The 19,704-nt window shown below is 41.8% G+C and overlaps 1 protein-coding gene across 5 annotated transcripts in view; it reads right to left on the bottom strand.

The window, feature by feature from the left end:
* Positions 1-18,936, bottom strand: part of LOC146502145 (unconventional myosin-VI) — a 154,823-nt gene extending 135,887 nt beyond the window's left edge. For all 5 annotated transcript variants that reach the window (XM_085133606.1, XM_085133608.1, XM_085133609.1 and 2 more), the window contains exon 1: positions 18,724-18,936. The gene's annotated coding sequence lies outside the window, so the exon portion shown is untranslated. The remainder of the gene's footprint in view (positions 1-18,723) is intronic.
* Between the last annotated feature and the right edge of the window lie 768 nt (positions 18,937-19,704).

Raw genomic sequence — 19,704 nt, 5'->3', positions numbered from 1 at the left:
AACTCCCACGGGGAGCCTTCACTCATTCATTCCTATATACTGCTGCTGCGCTGCTGCAGGGCACTTTGGCTTTGAACCTCGGCCTCTAATCGATATGATAATTTTCCATTATGAGTCTAACACTGTCTGCTTTCCTCCAGAACAATCGCACACACGGCGGGTCACACAAAGACAAGATCAAACCTGCTACAGCGGCTCAGCGCAGCCTGCACAGACCATCAGAGACACACCAAACATTTCCCGCAGCTCACAGGATGTGATGTAATCACCTTTAACTCAGCTGAGCTACTGCAATAAAAACTGCTGAAAGATCAAAGAGTGATCGTTCCACTTAGTGGGACTGAGCTGTTTGCCTCCCTGCACCCTGGGAAGTTTTCTATAGTATTAATAACAAAAATAATAATAATAATGATAACTAGCACTCTAAAGCTCAAGCATTAATCTGGTGAAGCTGGAAGCTGTTATTAAAGTTTCATATTTTTAAGAAGTGGTAACAATTTATATATTTTATGGTTCCTGTACCTGAAAACGCTCCATAGCACCGCCTACAAAATTGCAACAAAGAAGCTCTGCCCAACAAGTCAGCCATTTTTACCAAAGAGGCATGTCAGGCATGCTTTATGCCGTTCACAGCTGCTGTACTTTACAGAGGTGGGACTCGCCAGACACCCCACGTATTGCAAAAGCATATTCATATATGTTTTTATCCAATAAAGTTATCTCACTTCAGTTTTTTTCCCTGCAAAATGACACAAACGTGTCAAGCATACCAATACTGTCACTAAAACCTGCCTCAGGACAGTCAGTCTGCACTTCCCCCAGAGTTTTCTCCAACCCCAGGACTCTAACAAGTTCCAGATTTAATCAGAGCAACATAAAGCAACATGATTTAATTCGTGGGTGCTCATCAATGCCACCTAGGAAGTGATGTGGAGCTTTTGGAAGAATTTTGTCTGGAGTTTTGGTTTTTTAGTTCAGTCTCGTTTCTGTTCTTTTTAATTGTTATTTTACACTATATTATATTTGTCACTGGCAAATATCATTTAAGATAGCTGAAATAAAAACTAAAAAACTACAACTAACTAAAATGTTTTTGTCCACACCTAGCTACTTTTAAATGTATAAAATCTTTGCTGAAATCTGCAAATTTTTGTCACGAAAAAGATTACAAATCATAAAAAAAAAATCACAATGATCTATTTGTCATCCCAGCATGCAGCTGGGATGCGTAGTTTTTCCAACGTAAACAAAAGGCACAACGTTTACCCATCACAGCCGAAAAGGTGATCAAACCTGCTTTATTCCCAACGGTAAGCCCTTGGAGAAACGAGCCTTACTGCTGACTACATTTAACATTAAAATGACTCTGCAGCTAATTTTAGACTCTGAACGTCGCACTCAATAATTGTTGGTTTCACCACGGAGCTCACTAAGCTGCGGGGACGACTGATCCCTCCCGTCTGAAGCAGCTAATTAAGAAAACCACAAAGTACCAGCGACAGCCGGCCAGCAGCAGAGCTGAGCCTCGACTGCAGCGCTCACCGTCACATTAATGTTTTTGTTTTTTTTTCTAGCAAAAGCCTGAAACTAAAAGGGCCGAAGCTATTTCCAGCTGCTGCCCTAAATATTAAAATCCTGCATGGAAGTGTAGCTCCTTAGCTAACCCGTCTCCAGCTGTCAGCATCCTCTGAAGCAGGATTTCCATTAACAGAGTCATTCAGACGAAACATTAAAGACGCAGCCGAGAGGTGAAGGACTGCTGATTGTTCACATCAGACCATCATAATAAAAAGCCGCTTAGAGTGAAAACTTTGAATAAGAAGAAGAAAGAAAGGAAAACAGGGAAATACAGGGAAGTGTATTTAAAGCAACTCGCTGGACGAGTTTTCACCTAAGTGCAAATATCCATCCATCCATCCATTCGCTTCCGCTTATCCTTTTCAGGGTCGCGGGGGGCGCTGGAGCCTATCCCAGCTGTCATAGGGCGAGAGGCGGGGTACACCCTGGACAGGTCGCCAGTCTGTCGCAGGGCCATCACACAGGGACAGACAACCATTCGCGCTCACATTCACTCGCACATTCACACCTGATGGCAATTTGGATTTTCCAATTAACCTATCCCCACAAGCTGCATGTCTTTGGATGGTGGGAGGAAGCCGGAGTACCCGGAGAGAACCCACGCAAACACGGGGAGAACATGCAAACTCCACACAGAAAGACCCCGGCCTGATGTTGGAATTGAACTCAGGACCTTCTTGCTGTGCGGCAACAGTGCTAACCACCGTGCTGGCACTGAAATATTAGAAACCGGCCACCTCAACGCTGCTGCACGATGAGCAACCTAAAAATAAATGGGACACACCGAGGTCGCATCATGACAGATATGCCTGAAATCAGAGTAAAAATAACCTTTTTATAACACTTTATAATAAACACGGTAATAAAATATAAACCAAAGTTATTAAATATGCTTAAAAAACAGAATAACAATAAATTAATGTTTAGTTTTCATTCATATTGTTCAAATGTATTCTATCATGTTTCACACAGTGAACTTGTCGTGTCATTAGTGTGGTGCATAATTGTTCACATAAGTTGCATATATGCAATTCAAGTATTTCCCAGGTCTGAGAAGCAAAGCGTGAAAGGACGAGCCGGGGAAGCTCCTTTGCCTGCAGCAGTGTATCAGAACACGGCCTTCTGCTCTATTAATGTGTCAGCTCATGTGTGACTCCCCTGATTAATAAAACGTAAAGCTCAGTTTGCAAATGACGGTCCTTATTCCAGTCAGAAAGGAAGATAGAGCGCGGCACGTTCACCGGCTAATGTTCTGTCAATCACAAGTCAGCCAGTGAGTACACGCCAGATAATCCTGCTTTTTAAAAAAAAAAAACACAAAAAACACAAAAAACAAACCACAGTATGACCAAGATTCACAGATGAAACGAAACAAGTTTCTCATACCTGAAGCCTTTTCATCCATGTCTTATACCGTCTGTGAGTGTGCAAGCACAGTGGCAATGTCCATCTATTATATACAGTCTGTTTTTCCGTAAATCCAGGCAAACATCTTGAACTGAATGATTATTATTACACACAAACACTGCATTAGCACTTCTAACCCAGAAATTCCCGCACACAGTCACAACAATTATTTTCACCAAGAAGTTAAAGGAAACCCGGAAAGCTAGCAAAAAATGTAAATCACACGATGAGGAATTTATTCAGACAAAAAAATATGCTGTCACAAACACAAGCCTCAGTCCCAGTGAAGCTGCTATTAATACCACCAAAGACAGGATCATATATCTGAGAGGTGAAGGAAGAAAAGAGAGCCAGCACAAAAATAATCAGAAATATAGAAACACGGTTACATCTACAGTTTGGTTCACACTGAGATATTTTTTTATTTATTATAGAAACATGAATTAAAAAGGAAAACGTCCTTAAACATCAGCAGACGAGCCCATTAGCAGCTCCATGACTAACAGAAGCCGCCATCAGCATATGAATGATTACCACTACATTACATTAATGCCTATTATGGAAAATACTTATCATTTATGGATGCTATATTTACCAAAAACAAAAGGTGCTCTTTAATGTTTAAACACACGCTCAGTGAAATGGATTTTACCACCATGGCGTCCTGACCATTATTTTTGCATAACAAACATAAACGTCCCACAGCTATTTCGAAGAAGTGCAGTGACTTAGTAGTTTGAGGTTACTGTTTCCAAGGTCGGAAACTTTATACCCACATTATTAAATACGCCCGAATCACCTAATTTGATCAAAGAAGCGTTGTTTCCCTTTATTCCAGTCTCCAGTGAGGAGGCTGACACACCTGCTCCTCAGCCTTTCAACTTCCACAACAAAGAGGTTCAGTATTTGGTTACAAGCTGAACATCTTTCAGAGTTTGCATATTCAAACATGCCGATGGTAAAAGAGCCGCCAGTTGTTTGCTCATCTGAATAATGAATAAAACCGGGAGAATGCAATATGATGTCAAACAACAGACCAGCTCTTTCTGGTTAAATGACTGGAAAAACATCCTGATGCAGGACAAAGTAAAGGGTGGAGTTACCACCATGCCGCCGGTTTCAACGTGGGCACCAGAGAGGATGTTGGACTATACTGGTGGCAGTAGGGGTGTCTGAATCATTGGGGCGTAAATAAAGGTTGTGAAAACTTCTCTTTCCAGTGTGCAGCTGCTTTGAAGCAGACGAGCGTGGTTGAGTGGAGCTGAAGTAGATTTTTTTGGTTTCCCCTGTGATGCAAAAAGCGTTTGAGACCCGAGTCACACCAAAGGAGGTATTTTTAGTCCACAGACTGTTTTCTTTGCCCTGTTGACACGTGCGCCTTTGTGGTATTTGTGCTTCTGGTTTGTTTCAGCTTTATGCAGCCACATTAGCAACAAATCAGAGCTGCGCTGTGTTACAGACCCCAAAGGCTGAACACTCGACAATGCCAGGGGCCAAACTGGGTGTGAGGGCACCTTTAGAGCACAGCTGGCGATCTCTGCTCTGCATTCCTGGATGTGTCCATTTTGTTTTAACTCTCACGAGGCAAAGTCATTAGAAAAATAAAGTTTAAAGAAAACGCACTGATGTAGTTGGTCCAATCGCCCAACCCAACTGATGATAAGGTTTACTTGTGATCATCTGTGACCACTTCTGTTGTTTCTTTGGTAAGAAGACATTTTGCTGAGGATAAAATGTTATAAAACATTGAGTGAGGAGCCCATTCACTCAGGAGGAGCTCAGAAAGCACCAAACCGAAGAAGTGGTTTAAGCATCTGACCGGGATGCCTCCCTAAGGTGCCACCCCAAAGTGGCCTCTTCAACCAGACCGAGGCCCCTGCCATGACACCCTGGAGAGAGTATATCTTTTGGCTGGCAAGGAAAGGCCTTGACTCGTAGAAATTAAGAATTCAGTAAATGAATTCAGAAATTCATTTACTGTGTGAAAGATCTCTCTCCTCACCCCAGCAATGATTCATTGGTCACACAGGTGTAGCAGGAGCTCCACCCGAGCCGTGCAGTAGTGTCCCGGCAGGTAAATAAAGCTCGCTAACCAAGCTCACACGCCCACACATGAAAGAGATGCTTTATGTTTATGCTGCACTGGAGTTTGCTGCGAGGCTGTACGCTGGCTATTTGGGGCTGGTTTTTCGATTTTTAATCTCAGTTTTGGAGAAGTCGGGTTAGCGTTAAAGGATTTGAAGTGTAAAATCAAAAATGCTTCTCAGTTCCTCCCTCACAAATAAAGAGAACAATGAATACATTTAAAGATCAATCTAAAAACCATGTTCTGAAACATCTGCACATAGTGTGTTGTAAACCACCTTACAGTAGCGTTAAAGACGGTCTTTTATTCGGTGGAGTGGTCAGAAATGAGTGGCTGAGCTCGCGCTGTAGCAGCTGTAGCAGCTGTAGCTCTGAGGACGCCGCTCTTCACGGCAGCAGAGGAAGCACTGTTCGAATCGACCTGCGGTCGTATGTATGCCGACCCACTCTGCGCCGAGCCGACAAACAGCTGATTGTTGGATCTGCGTCGTTGCTCACTGAGAGCTCGCTGTCAGGACCGCTCGGCCAGGTCACGTGGTAAGCGCAGAGCCTGCGATGAATTCAGAGAACCCCCCGAGGGCAGACTGACAACAACAGAGGGGAGGAGATACAACTACACCATGGTAGGTTCTTTATTTGAAACTTCCAGGGAAGATGCTGGAAATCTGAGGATACAAACAGCCGAAATGAAAACCTTTCCTACAGAAGAGCCAATAACATTCCCTGTGAGGTATTCTTCAAAACACAGTGAACCACATATGAAGCAAATATTATGGCAGTGTGCACATAAAGTTGAACAGCCATTGTTTAGCTTCATTTGACCTTGTATACTGTGGTAAAGAGAAAGCTGAGCATCAAGGTGAAACTGTTGATTTAGCAGCCCATCTACATCCCCACCCTCGCCCATGAGCTATGGGTAGTTACAGGAAGCGTACAGTCATGAATCTGCATCTGCTCTGAACAGGACGACTCCTGGACGTGTCCTCTGTGAGGCGTTTCATCCATCCCCAACTGGGAGGAGATGCTGGACATGCTGGAGAGATTATGTCTCTCAGCTGGTTTGGGAACACCTACACCACAGAAGAGCTGGAGGTGGAGGCTGAGGAGAGGGAGGTCTGTTTAGACTGCTGCCCCATCGACCAGCAGAGAAGGGAAACTACTGCTAATTATCCAGTTGCACCGTTTAAAGAGTCATGATAAAAAAAACAATCCAAACAGCTTTTAGACACCAGCAGAGCTCCGTACTATGAAACAAGCAGGGCTGTTAGAGGCTTTAACATAAAAGTCCCAATCACCTAGAGACTGCTAAACAGTATGGCTCAGCATTTACTCCAATAGATTTAGGTTTTTAATATAAACTCATAAACTCAAGTCTCCGTAATAAATTATATTACTTTCTTATAGGTAGCAGTACTTTTATTAATTAAACTGAGTTTTATGTCGGCCAGTAAAAGCAAACATTAGATTATGGTTATTCCCACACGCCGTTTTCTCCATGACATGAAGTAAGGGATCCTGATTACTAACTTTTTCAGCTCGTCCTGTTGCTATCTTCCTCTCTGGGAGATGATTAACACCAGCTGATGGGCTCGGGCTGCTCTCTAACTGTGCAGAAAATGACGCCGCGTTTCGCCCTCTCACAGCGCCGCTGAACTTTGCACAGCTGATAACGGCCTTCGTCAGGGTGTCTTTACGGGCAGCCGTGAGGATTTTCTGCTAATGAGCATCACATTTCCTTCTTCATAAAACTGCAGCACGACATCGCTTCTGAGGACGTGATGCATTATTAGCAGCTCACTCACATCTTCTTATGTATTTTTAAGGCTGCTGATTAGTAAGAGCAACAAAGCCTGGGAGCAGTTTTACAGAGATAGTTTAGACTGGTCTGTGGGGTTAGACCAGTCTTAACTTAGCTCATAGATTAATGTGATGCAGGACGGTCTGTTTCACATAACAAGGATTAGATCATTGTTAGTCTAAAAACAATTAGATGCTCAAAGCACTTTCACACTCATTCACAGTTGATCTATGTGTTAGTGCTTTTGTCTCCCATTCACACACACATACACTCTCTCTGATTTTCAGTGTCCTTTCCAGGGATATCTAAATGACCCACTCCTGGCAACTTTGAAAACCTGGTGTGCATATCTTCTGTGTAATAGTATCACTAAAGAAGTTTTTAAATGGTTATTGAACTGATTTTTAGTCTCCTTGGGCAATTAATCATTTTTCCCCCCCACAGAGGGTCTCAGAAAATATACTATAACGTAATCAGATCAGTCACCTACACCTGATGGTGATATGACCTCTTCCTGTACATCAGAGACTTAAATTGGTGCAATTTTGCAATTGAGACCACAACATAATTAATGACACTGATGCTCATTGAAAAAGCTAAACAAAAAACAGTTCTGTCTTTGGACTGTGTGCAATATTTATTTGGTATTGGCAATATTTCATTTAATGTGGGTATGAGGGCTCAAAGATGTACAAAACTTTGAGCCTGAAGTAGCCGAGGTTAATGAAGGTTAAATCAGCTAATCAGGTGAAAGACCTTCGCTGACTTTTCTATTATTCAGTGGTCAAAAGGAAACCAAACAATCATTCGTGCACAGCCATCTTTCCACTTTCTGCTGCCTAAGTCAAACACCAAAGCTATCTCGCACTAACTGATCAAACCAATCCGGATGCGATCTAAACTTTCTTCTTGTGTTAAGTTTTGTTTATTTAAAAAGTCACACATGAAAGTTACCCAGCATTCTTTGAAGCAGTTCACCGGCTGCAGCCGCACCCACAAGAAACATTGGTCTGAAAAGGGCGTGTCAGCAGGTGAGTCCTTTCAGAAAGCAACGTGACCTTCCCAGACGCACACACACACACAGATTTGTACTTCTGTACTTTCAATTTCTTGATCCCAAACCAAACCTTAAAACAATGTCTGAAAACCTCTTTTGAAGCCGTCGTCACCGTCCACACAAAAGTTCTCACTATAGGCAATTAAAACTGAACCGAGTCCTCACAAAGGTGGTAATATAGGTCAACACACACACAGGTTTGTATTTCTGCAGTTTACATTTCTTAAACCAAATCAAACATTTAAACAGTCTGAAACAGTCTTTTGAAATGGTCCTTACTGCAGTGGATTAAAACTGAACCAGGTCCTCACAAAGTTGGTAATCCCACACACACACACACACACACACACACGCACAGATTTATACGTCTAAACTTTGCACTTCTTAATCTCAAATCAAAACTTAAAACAAGGTGTGAGACAATCCCTTGAAGTGGTCCTCAGTCTGCAGAAAGGTCCTGACTACAGATAATTAAACTGAAACTTGTCCTCACAAAGGTGGTGATACACAAACACACACACACACACACAGAGAAACTATTCAGTAGTTTCGTGAATAAAAACTAGTATTTGTATTGGTTCACATACAGTACTTTTATCTGATCCTGTGCTCTGCCTCTACACTGTGACATAAATTAGAGACACACCCCTAATAGACTGCTGCTGTAGTACAGTACGCTCAGGCAGTGAACTTTATTGTTCAAGAAGCAAATCCTCTTCCTCAGTAAAAATATCTTAAATTAGCAAATTCAACCATCCAAAAATGTTCAGGAATATCAGGAACACTCTGTTATCCTATTTTTAAAACTCAGAAACATTACAGTTGGTCTCAAAGAGCATATCTGTCCCTTGTATGACCTGCTTGGACGCTGCTCCTTTGCAATTTCAGCCGACGTCTGGGCTTTCTGAAGTGCTGATCTTTTATGAACATTTTGTAATCCAGATTAAAGATTGACAGCAGTCATCCTCCTCAAGTTGAAGTCTAACCCCAATAAAAAGTGTCACAAGAAGCTAAAAGGTGGTACATTAGTCAAAGAGCTGGCTCGCTCTGAGCAGTGACAGCTCTGAAAATACTAAAGCTACTCCCCACTGATCAACAACCACTGATCAGTGGGCTATCATAGTCATTGTGCAAGTGTACTCTTTATAAGGTTGTGGAAACCTGCAATCAGCTGAGATTGAAGAAGTCACTTGGATGATGAAACATTTCTCCCACTGAAAACACTTTGTCCAGATGAACAGAATCAACTTTTTGGATGTTACCAAATAGATTAGCAGCATCCATCAAATCCAACCCTCTATTGTCATTTTTGGCCATGGCCAAATGCCAAACTAGGCTGAAGTCACCTGGACGAGTGACTAAATGTTTATTCCAGTAAAAATGTTATTTCCAGATAAACAGAATCAACTTTCCACAAATGTCCACAATCCAAAACGTGATGTCAGGGTAGTTTAGTCCACATGTTAAAAGAAGGCCATCTGGATTCTAACTGATAAGTGACTTAACTCAAATGATTCACTGCATTTGGCCTTGTTCCTAAGCTCAATGGGATGGTACTTTGCTCAGGGGTACCTCAGGGTAGCTGTTCTAGTAGTCTTAGTTGCCTTTACTTCACCAAACCTGCTAAAAACTTGAGTTTTTATTGTTTTAAATCTTAATTAAGAACAACATAAACATGGAAACTGCAGCCCGACTCAAAATGTCGATAGCAGTATCTTATCATGGAAGTCTCTGTAGTCATGAAACCCACGACTGGAGCACTCTGACTTCCAGAAATTGTCCCAACAGATAAAATACTCAAAGTGACTCGAGTGTGCTTCCTGTCACTCTGAAACACTTCTATGACCTCCCCCGGCAGTCTTTTCCTCCTTGCTGCAGATTATTGAATGGGGCTGATAGACGGTGATATCAGGCAAACGACTCACATTTTAAAAAATAAAGGACAGGAAGTGACTGGCTCCACAGAGACTCTGAGACAACGAGGACCAAAAGACAAGAGCTGCATCAGCTTATTTAGCCAAGAGCATCCTGGAACATAAACACACATACTCATATGTGTTCACATTAAGAAAAAAAATCCCACCTGAAAACTGTTTTTTCCTGAGTGTGGACGACGTACAGTTACATAACACATCTCATAGCAACAAAGTGTGGAGGGCCAGTGGAGAGCTGGCTGTGCACCCGTATCGGCTAAATATAACGAGCAGGAAACAGAGAGGACTAAAGGCTGTGACGGCGTTACCAGTACTTGGTTCGGGCCTGGTCCATGGGACCCCGCTTGACTCTGGCCCCGAACTTTGAGTCTGCCAATTCTGCCCAGCTACAACTGGAACTATTGGTGGAATAATTGATCAGCTGGTCAACACAAAATTAATCTGATCTCTCAGAAATAAATATTTCTGAAATATATTCAGAAATATTTATTTCTGAATATATAAATATTTCTGAATTTTAAACCTAGTTTAAAATTAACTTTAAACCTAACTTTAAACCTAGTGGGACACTCCCACTAGGTTTAAATCTGGGACTCCCCATCATTTGACCTTAGAACTGAAGAAGCTTCTCGGCTGAGAGGTGAAACGTCTTCAAGCAACTTAAAGAAGTCCAGACGCTTTTCTTTGCAAGCTCCTTTGACCAGCAACCTAATTCACTCAAGAAGGTCAATTTGTCCATGCTATAGATAAAATAACATCAAGCTGGACGTCGGGTTAGCTCACTGGAATGAGCAGGCGACCATATCCCACACGGCTGAGAGCAGCCAGCCCGGGTTCAAGTCCTTTGCCACTTGTCTTCCCCTCTTTCTTTCCTCCACTTTCCTGTCAGGCTTCACTGTCCCTGTCAAAAATAAAGCTACAAAAAGGCCCAAAAAATGATATATATATATTTAAAAAAAAAAAAGATGACATCAACCAACTTTAACAATAAGAAACACTCAAATTTGCATTTACTCAGAAATGTTGGCTAAAATTCAACCATAAACCTTATTTGAAACCAATCGGTTCTCGTAAAACTCCAGGAGATTCGTTTAACGAGCCGACCTAAACCACGTCATTATTTTCTGACATAGGAGATTGCGCAGTTTCTCTGTGTCAGTGGGTAAGCTAGCATTAGCTAAAAAAACAAAAAAACAAAAACCCAAATGCAGGTCCTTACATAAATGTAATGCCCTCCCATTACTGCCCCAGTTTGGCCCCAACACTGGCCATACTTCTGTTTGACCTCCACAGGCAACACCAGGTAAAACAGACTCCCTTTAAGCTAATCATGGCTAACAAAATAAAAAAAACAGCTGAACCAATGTTTTTTATTTTTCTGTTTTTGTCCTTGTTATAAATTTATTTCTATGGTTTCTTATTTAAATCTGTCCACAGGATTCAATAAGAAGCAAACGAGGCCTCATCTTTAAATTCTGTGACACTAACCAAAAGACCTCAGAGGAGATTCATGGATGTGGTGAAGTAGGACGTGCAAAGGGTTAAACAGCGTGAAACAGGCAGATGGTCCACTGTGGTAACCCCTAAAGGGAGCAGTCAAAAGAAGAAAACAAAAAAAACAAAAGAAAAAAAGCTTCACATTCACTCAGATGCAGCTTTAAAGTTTACATTACATCCGAAAACAGACCCAAAAGCAGCAGTTAGAAGTACAAGGTCCAGAGCTGTGAAACCCTGGCAACAGCGAGCGCCAGTATTCCTGAGTCATTTAGATATTTAAGTGCTAAAGAGAGGCGGATTAATTCAGGTCAAAGTCCTCCTGGAGTGGAGCCACACAAACCTCATGAGCAGTGTGACAAACCAGAGCAAGGAAACGCCGCGTCAGAGGAAGAAACGGTGCACACATACACCTCTGCTCTCCGTGATCAAGTCAACAGCAGTACTCTCTGAGTACTGACGGCAAGAAAAACATGCTCAGCTTTTTACAATCCATCGCTTTCAACAGATTCCTTTAAAGCTTAATAATATCCGACAACACCAGCTGTGTGCTTAAAACACAGTAACATGTCAAAGCAGCCAGCCTCCCTGGAAAAATACCCAGAATTCAAACATCAGAGCTGCCTGTCAGAGCGGAGAAAAGGCCTCCGTTACCAGAAAGGCCTTCGTATTCAAAGGTCACCATCAACAGACAAATGGCTGCCCTCGCTGTTGCTGTGGTTACAGCCCCCACTACAATAATGGTGTGCTGATGGCCCGGGTGCATTAGCATGTTGACACATGACACAGCGATTCAGTCACAGCTGAGCCACGGAGAGAGAGGAAGGAAGAGAGCGACTGAGAGTACAGGCGATTAAAGCCGACGGCAGCCGCTAAAAATAAATGTGTCTAAAATAAACTGAAAATTAAAAATAGTTTGTCCTGACATAAAAGTACAACATGGAGCGTTGGCACCATCCTCCGACAATCTGCGAGGAAACAGAATAAATTGCTTTTAGCTTTAATCCTGCAGAAAATCGCCAATCATTGAGCAGTATTCACTGCAAATGAGCTAATAAAAGGCAGTTTTAATGATATTTAACGCTTTAATTTGAGAGTTTTACATCTCTGTCACCTTGTTTGTTCATGTTTCAACAAGTAAACATGAACTCTTGTCACCATTCTTTATTTATCACAACCTGCCTTTTATTTTTACTTCTTACCCTATTTGGTATTTTAATACTCTGTTAAATTTACTGGTTTATATCGACTCAATATCTCCTGCACACATTTTTTTTTTTAAACCAACAACATCATTTATTTGTGAGGCTTTTATTGTGAAATGTTTAAAACAGAGTTTGTCCTTCCCACTGTTGCCAAGAGTTTGCTCAAAGGTGAGTCAGATAAAGCTGACTAACATATATATGAACTTGTGATTAAACTGGTTTAGAAATTAGCCACAGCTCTGGTTCTTAAACGCACCTCACTACATTTCAGTACTCGAAAAGAAAAAAAAACGAGCATGTGATTACCTTTTTTGTGTTTTCAGAATTTACATATTTTGCTTTCTGATTCCATGCGAGTTCAAAGAGCCTCCTACATAACACATGGTGCACCCACTTTGATTGGGTGTCATCATCAGCACCACAGATATGAGTCAGGAGGGACCTTCTGCACCTCCAACAGATCAGAACCAACGGGAATAAAGAAATACTCAGATCAGGTCAAAAAGGAGCCAGTTCACTACTGGAGCTAACATGCAATGGATAATATTGTATTTACTGATTATGTAATGACCAAGAAAATACAAACAACCCTTAAAACCCATTTTTTGGGTCAAATTAGAAACCTGGCATATGTAGGAAACGGCAATAGAGTCATTTTATTTGTTCATGTATAAAATATAATCATTATTTTGGACACTAAAGTAGTTTGGCTGTTTAGAGATTAAGGTAAAGTGTCTTTGAGTTTAAGTTTCTCATTGAAATAATCAGCACTTAAAACCAGTATTTCACCAATAAATGACCCAAAACTAAAAGCTCCAAAGACTTCCAGATTAAGTAGAAACGGGCAGGTCACTGATCTGAAGCATGTGCATGAACATACTGACTAATTAAACCAGAATTTCCCTTTAAAATTACACAAAGAAGAGCAGGCAAATGTTGAAGCTTTTGAAGTTTTTGGAGTCGGAAGGAAATCCGACCCAACTGCAGGAAACAACCCCTAAAAAGCAAAGGTTCGTGGGTAAATCAAGAGACAGATGCTGACATCTGATAGCCAGCTGTTATGTTTGAAAAAAACAAAAAGAAGAAGATTGGCAAAGCAGACGAAATGAGAAACAGAGTCGGTACAAGAATTGGGAGCCATTTATTCTGTTTATTTTGCATTACTGAACTCATCTTATCTACTTTAGCTCTTAGCTTTAGTGTTCTTATCTTAAAAGATCCAGAAACGGGGTTGTTGTTAGCTCAGAGGAAAACACAAGTCCACGAGGTTTCTGTTTACAACTCCTGCTTCGCTTGTGTGATCCATCAAAACACACAACAGTCGGCATGTAGCAGGTTTTAGGTCCCTCAGAGACTCAAACAAAAAACAAAAAAACAACCCAACCCTGGGGCAAGGCAGACGGCGTGTAAGCCGACACTCTTCATCGCCATCAACAAGCGATGTGGTCTGCTCGGTGTGGCGTGATTAATTCAGCTCATATTCCCCTTATTACAAAGGCTGATGGAAGGAAGTGGAGTCCCACCACTGCCGCTACCACCAACATTAATATATCTCCATCAGAAACAAGATATGTATGAACTCTGCTGCTCCATCATCATCAGCTGCTGCTGCAGGCTGGAGAGGTTTGTCATGGTTCTGGAAGTCCTGTTTGTATGTAACGTGGCTTTTGGAGTGTTATCGGAGCCAATCAGTGAGCAGGTCCGGAGTCAGGATGTGTGCCCACCGCACAGTATAAACAGCAGACACAGTAGAGACAGTAGACACAGGGTCTTCCACAGAGTTCGATCATATTTTTAGCACCTAATCGCTCTGAAAAGAATAAGTTAAAAAATGCACATTTTCTGACAAACAGCTAACTTTGAACGACCTCGCCTGTCACACAGACACTATGAACTACAAACTTCATTCTCAAATCCTCCAACTCTTTAACTGGAATCCTCCCTTTGCTGGATCTGGTAGTGCAATAAAGAAACTGAAGCATTAATGAAATAAAGTGAGCAGCACGTGGAGCACAGGTGAAGTTCAATACTGTCAGACCAACTATGACAAGAGAGGCTTGAGACTAAATGACATCGCGAATCGCCACAACAGCCACCTGACCACCCTGTCCGGTGGGAAACGAGACGGGACCGACTGGGGCGAGCCAGTGTTGACCAGCTGTGCTTTAAAAATTAGATCACAGGAATAAAAAATAAAAATGTAAAAGTAAATATGCTTTTGATTGAAACTAACAATCAGCTTTGTTGCATTATAAAAGCAACCCGTCACTTTGAGGTGATGGCATCAGCGCTCTCACCTCCAATTCACCTCGAATGCGGTGATGTCAAGCACTGTCACACTGAATTGCAGGTGCGTTGCTTTGCTCACATTGCCACAAATTTCAGCAATTTTAAAAGCATGTTTCGATTATTGGGTGCTGTGATCAGCGGGTTCACACAGCACTGAGATACAGGCAGTGTACCGGCATGGTCATAGTTTAACCTCGCCTGTTATCGTGCTCATTTTGACTGATTCCTGAGTCTTTTCTTACTTGTGGCAAGTACATCTCTAGTCAGCATCCTTAGACAAGTAAGGTTATAGTTATTATAGTGAAGCAACTGTCCAAACGTGAGTTCTGACAGTGCCTCAAACTTCTAAGCATGAAATAAGCTGTCGGATTTGTAAAATACACAGAGCTGAGGTGATGACGAGGCAGAAAGAACAGAGCAGAAAAAGAAAAGAAAGCAACCGAAACAAAAACCGAACAGAAATTACAGCCATGCTGGAGTTTGACCAAACACAATCTGAAGTAAGACGAGGTGAGGTAAGACTTTTAGATAAGCTCAGAGTGTAGAAGTTCCCTCCGTTCCCTATAGCATTTAAGGAAGGAAGTACCTCAAATTTCTATAGGTAAAATAAAAGGAACTTTACATAATAGCTTCCCGTAACACTTAGGTTATCTTAAAAGTCTGATTGGTGGTAAATCTGCACAACTTTTCAACATATGTGCACCATTTACCATCAGCTGTTAAAAAGTTCAAAGCGCCCAAATGGTGACGTATCAGCCTGTGTTCTTACTTCATTACACTCGAGGCTAATACATCCTCAGATTCTGCACGTTCTAAACGTTTCAGGATATTCCAGGGATTCCTGGACTGGGAAAAGGACAACTTCATTCCTTCCTATCCTCCCACCTCTCCAACTGCTTCCTCCACAGGGTGACAATGTAAGGAAAACACAACACAGCACAAGAGGTGTTTACTGACAGAAATTACACCCAGCATGAACATTTAAACCCAGCCTGCCGCCGAAGCCGTATCATGTCCTGAATCCTCGGCCTCCTCGTGTCTACGAGAGAACTTAAAGTGGATAAAGATGCACATAAACAGCTTATCGCGAATAAGACACTTGACCAAGAGCCATAGCACAGAGGATGGAAGCTCTGCAGCCAGAAATCAACTTTATCCAGACAGACTCTTTCTACTTAAGAGCAAGGGCTGAAGGGAGCAACATGTCATCCAACTAATCCAATAACCAGGCATAACTTTATTTACACAGCACCTTTGGAAGAACACAGATAACAAAGCGCTTTGACAGACAAGCAAGTGCAGAAATTCAAACAGAAAGCTGAACAGGGACAGACGAGCTGTGAATAATTAGAAAAAAGAAGAAGCAGAACTATACAGCTTTTCTGATGTTTGGCTCAAAGGTTATGGCAGACTGCGTCTGAACAAAAAAAAATCTCTTTAAGTTGTATTGGGCTGCTTTGGAATGTGTAATCAGGTCACAGTTTAAGAAATGTCCTGTGTCACTGAGAATATAGTTAACATGCATATTCAAACTGCAGAAAGATCGTCATCTTCAATGGTCTTCAACCCACAAAAAGAGAGAATACTACGTGATCCATGTTCTGTAGTCTCAATATGAGTTTCTGCCATCAGGCAGACAATTCTGACTCAGCAGTGCAAACTGATCTTTCTATCAGGTTGAACAATGCCTTTCTTCTGGCCAAGAATATATTGATACAACCACAAGTTGCACTGCAAGGCAATTCCAGACTGAGTGATGTCTCCTTCTTGTTTGTTTAGTATTTAAATCTGTCTGTTGGTGCTGTGTGTCCATATGTGTTCAGGGTTGTAGCTTTGGAGTCCAAGTCATACTTCCCCATGGGGACAAAACAGTATCCATCTACCAATCATTAAACAATTTACCTACCTACTAACCTAATGATCCATCCATCCTCCAACCAACCTAACCATCTATCTGCCTACCTACCAAGCTACACCCACATACCTGCTAACCTATCGTCTACCTACCCAGCTATCTACATATACATCTATCTATAAATTCCAACCTATCTATCCATCTATCTATTTATGTACCCATCTACAACCTACCAATCTATCTACCTACATACCAACGTATCTATCCATCTATCAGCCTACCTATCTACATATGTACCCGTCTACCTACTTACCCACCCATCAAAATGTTTCCTAGATTTCTGGATGCTAAGGTGCCTGGGACAGTTTCAGAACACTTGTATATAACTTCTGATTTTGAGGTTGTTAATTGAAGAACATTTTGTGCCATCCAGCTGTTGATATTGGTTACACATCTAGAAAAGAAGCTAGTCTTCCACTGGACATGTTTAAAAGCAGGAGGTGGTCAAGAGGACCTTGATCCATGAACTTCCTGCATTTTCCTGAAGGGAAGGGCAACTCACTTTACAACAAGTGTTATTTCCTGTTGTGACATAATGAAATTATACAGCAATCTGGCCATAAAAGAAAAGTCAAAGTCCCTTCGAAAATCAGGAGGTTCCTGCTGAAGAGGCCTCCACCCAAACTAAAGGCATACTATAACCTCAGAGCTCTATTATAAAAGGACCTGAGGCGTTGAAAACTTCATACGTGAACAAATATGCAATGTGGGGCATGACAAATCGAATAAAATATGACTAATTCACACAGTTTTCTGCATTTGGGGTCATAATCATTTCCACAACAGTGATTTCAAAGCAGCTCCAGGCCAACAACAACGAGCTCAGGAAACGCACAATAAAAGCTGAGTACTCTTATATAATCATGCAACACAGATAAAACCAGAGCAAAGCCTGGGCTCGTTCCCTCTCTGCATCCTGACTTTCCTGAAGATGCCACATTATCTTCCATCATCGCTCAAGCAATAATATCAGAAAGGCCGACCCCACCGCCCACTCTGCCTTTTTTTTTCTTATGCAAAGCATGTCCATTGATGATTCCTCCCAGGCTCAGGAGCAGTGTGCTGAGTGTGCATTGTGCAGGCCGCAGCCCTGCTCGTGTTGTGCGATGTGACATATCGGTGCTGCAACACCACAGCCTCCCGTGTCATGTACGCACCACTGAACCTGCATCTCAACTGCCAGCCTCTTTCCCCTTTTACCTCCCTCTAACCTAACAAGGCTTGTGATAAATGTTCTAACGCGATCTCACGCCGGGCCGAACCTCGTTCAAAACAGGTGACATGTTGAATCGCCTTGCCTTTCACGCACGCACACTGGATATGAACAATGAGTCATCGTTTTTTATAATCCGAGAGACACCTGTTTTCATTCGGCAGGTGTATAAAATTTCCAAGAAAATAATCTAACTTTTTGATCTTGCTGTTTCATCTTCTTACACTGAGTCCTGCCACCAGAACGCCTCAATGGGGTGGTAATGGCAGCGCATTAAAAAGTTGGAAGCTGTATTGAAATAAAGTGGGGCACAGCAGTTGTTGTGTAAGCCGAATTTAAGAGGGGATCCTAATTATTCGAAATATGCATTGAAGACTGTAATTTTCGTACATCCCTCCTTTGGTCGTTGCAGAAACTTTAAATGGCCAGGTTTTTGAAGGTAGTGTGGCATCAACTCCTATCAACAAAGCTACACAAACCCAAGCATATTAACTCATTGTAAAAAATAAAATAAAATAAAGATGGTGGATGCTGTTAGGGGAAAACTGCGCTAAATTCCAGTGGACTCGGTAGTTCCTCCGCCAGCTTTTAGCCCAGTGTCGACGGTTTTCGTCCCCGGTGTCTGGACAGCCTCCCCGGGTTGCTGGTTGCTAGCACCGGGACGCTGCTCCTCCTGTAGCCCGTCAGCTAGCTAACATCCCAGGCTTGTAAAGATAAAATCTCTCCGGTGCACGCCGGTACGACCTACCTGCTCTCAGAGGAAACTCCTGGGACTCCTCAGCTTGTTTTACAGAAGCAGAGTTTTAAAAAAAAAAAAAGAAATTTCCAGAAAAAGAAGCGCTCGTACTAGCCGCACAGTGCCGGTTGTCTCCAGATGATCCGCTCCGGCAACCTGGCCCACGCTCTCCCCGCCCAGCAGCCTCCGACTCCCGCAGCAATCCTGGGAAACTGGCCCCGTGACGTCACTGGCTGTGCCAATAATCTCCGACGGAGGGGTCCGTCCTGCAGGGGCCGCTGTCCGGAGGGGAGGGCTTTATTTAAAAATCATAGTTTAATTTTTTATGCTAAAAAGAAAAGCAAAATATTCTACAATTTCTGTCCCCCCACTCCCCATTAATTAGAAAATAAACACTAAGACATTATTATTGTGTAAACTTTGTAAAAAAAAAAATAAAAAATAAAAAAAAAGAGAAAAAAAAAACCTATGGAAAAACATTTCTAAAATAAGTTATAAATCCACTTTTTCCTGTTTTGATTATGTTGACATGCGTCTCTTATCGTCGAACCATTTTTTTTAAACATCGACATATTTAAAAGAGACCAAATAAGCGAAATAAGACAAATTCTATTTCTACACTTATCCTCAACACTCCATTACATTCCACAGGTCGCATCTTTTCTAAGACACTAATATCAGACCGTGCAAAATATCACGTTTGATATCAAAATATCAAACGTGCAAAATATTACTTAAACACCATTTCTGTGGTCCTGAGTTTGTTTGTTTTTTCTTTTGTTTGGTTTTTGTCACATTTAATCTACAAATACAAGTAATATATGCATTCAGCCACGTTAACTTGTGAAATCCTGTTAATTTTAACCCGGTTCCCATATCATTTTTAACAAAAGAATCACAAATGTGTTTCTTAGATTGGGGGGGGGGGGGGGGGTAAATCTGCTGACTTTGTAAAAGTTTAAATTTGAGCAAAGATTTGCAAATAAATGCTAA

Source organism: Neolamprologus multifasciatus, chromosome 15, assembly GCF_963576455.1.
Source record: "Neolamprologus multifasciatus chromosome 15, fNeoMul1.2, whole genome shotgun sequence".
Classification (NCBI taxonomy): Eukaryota; Metazoa; Chordata; class Actinopteri; order Cichliformes; family Cichlidae; genus Neolamprologus; species Neolamprologus multifasciatus.
This window is presented reverse-complemented; position numbering and strand designations above follow the sequence as displayed.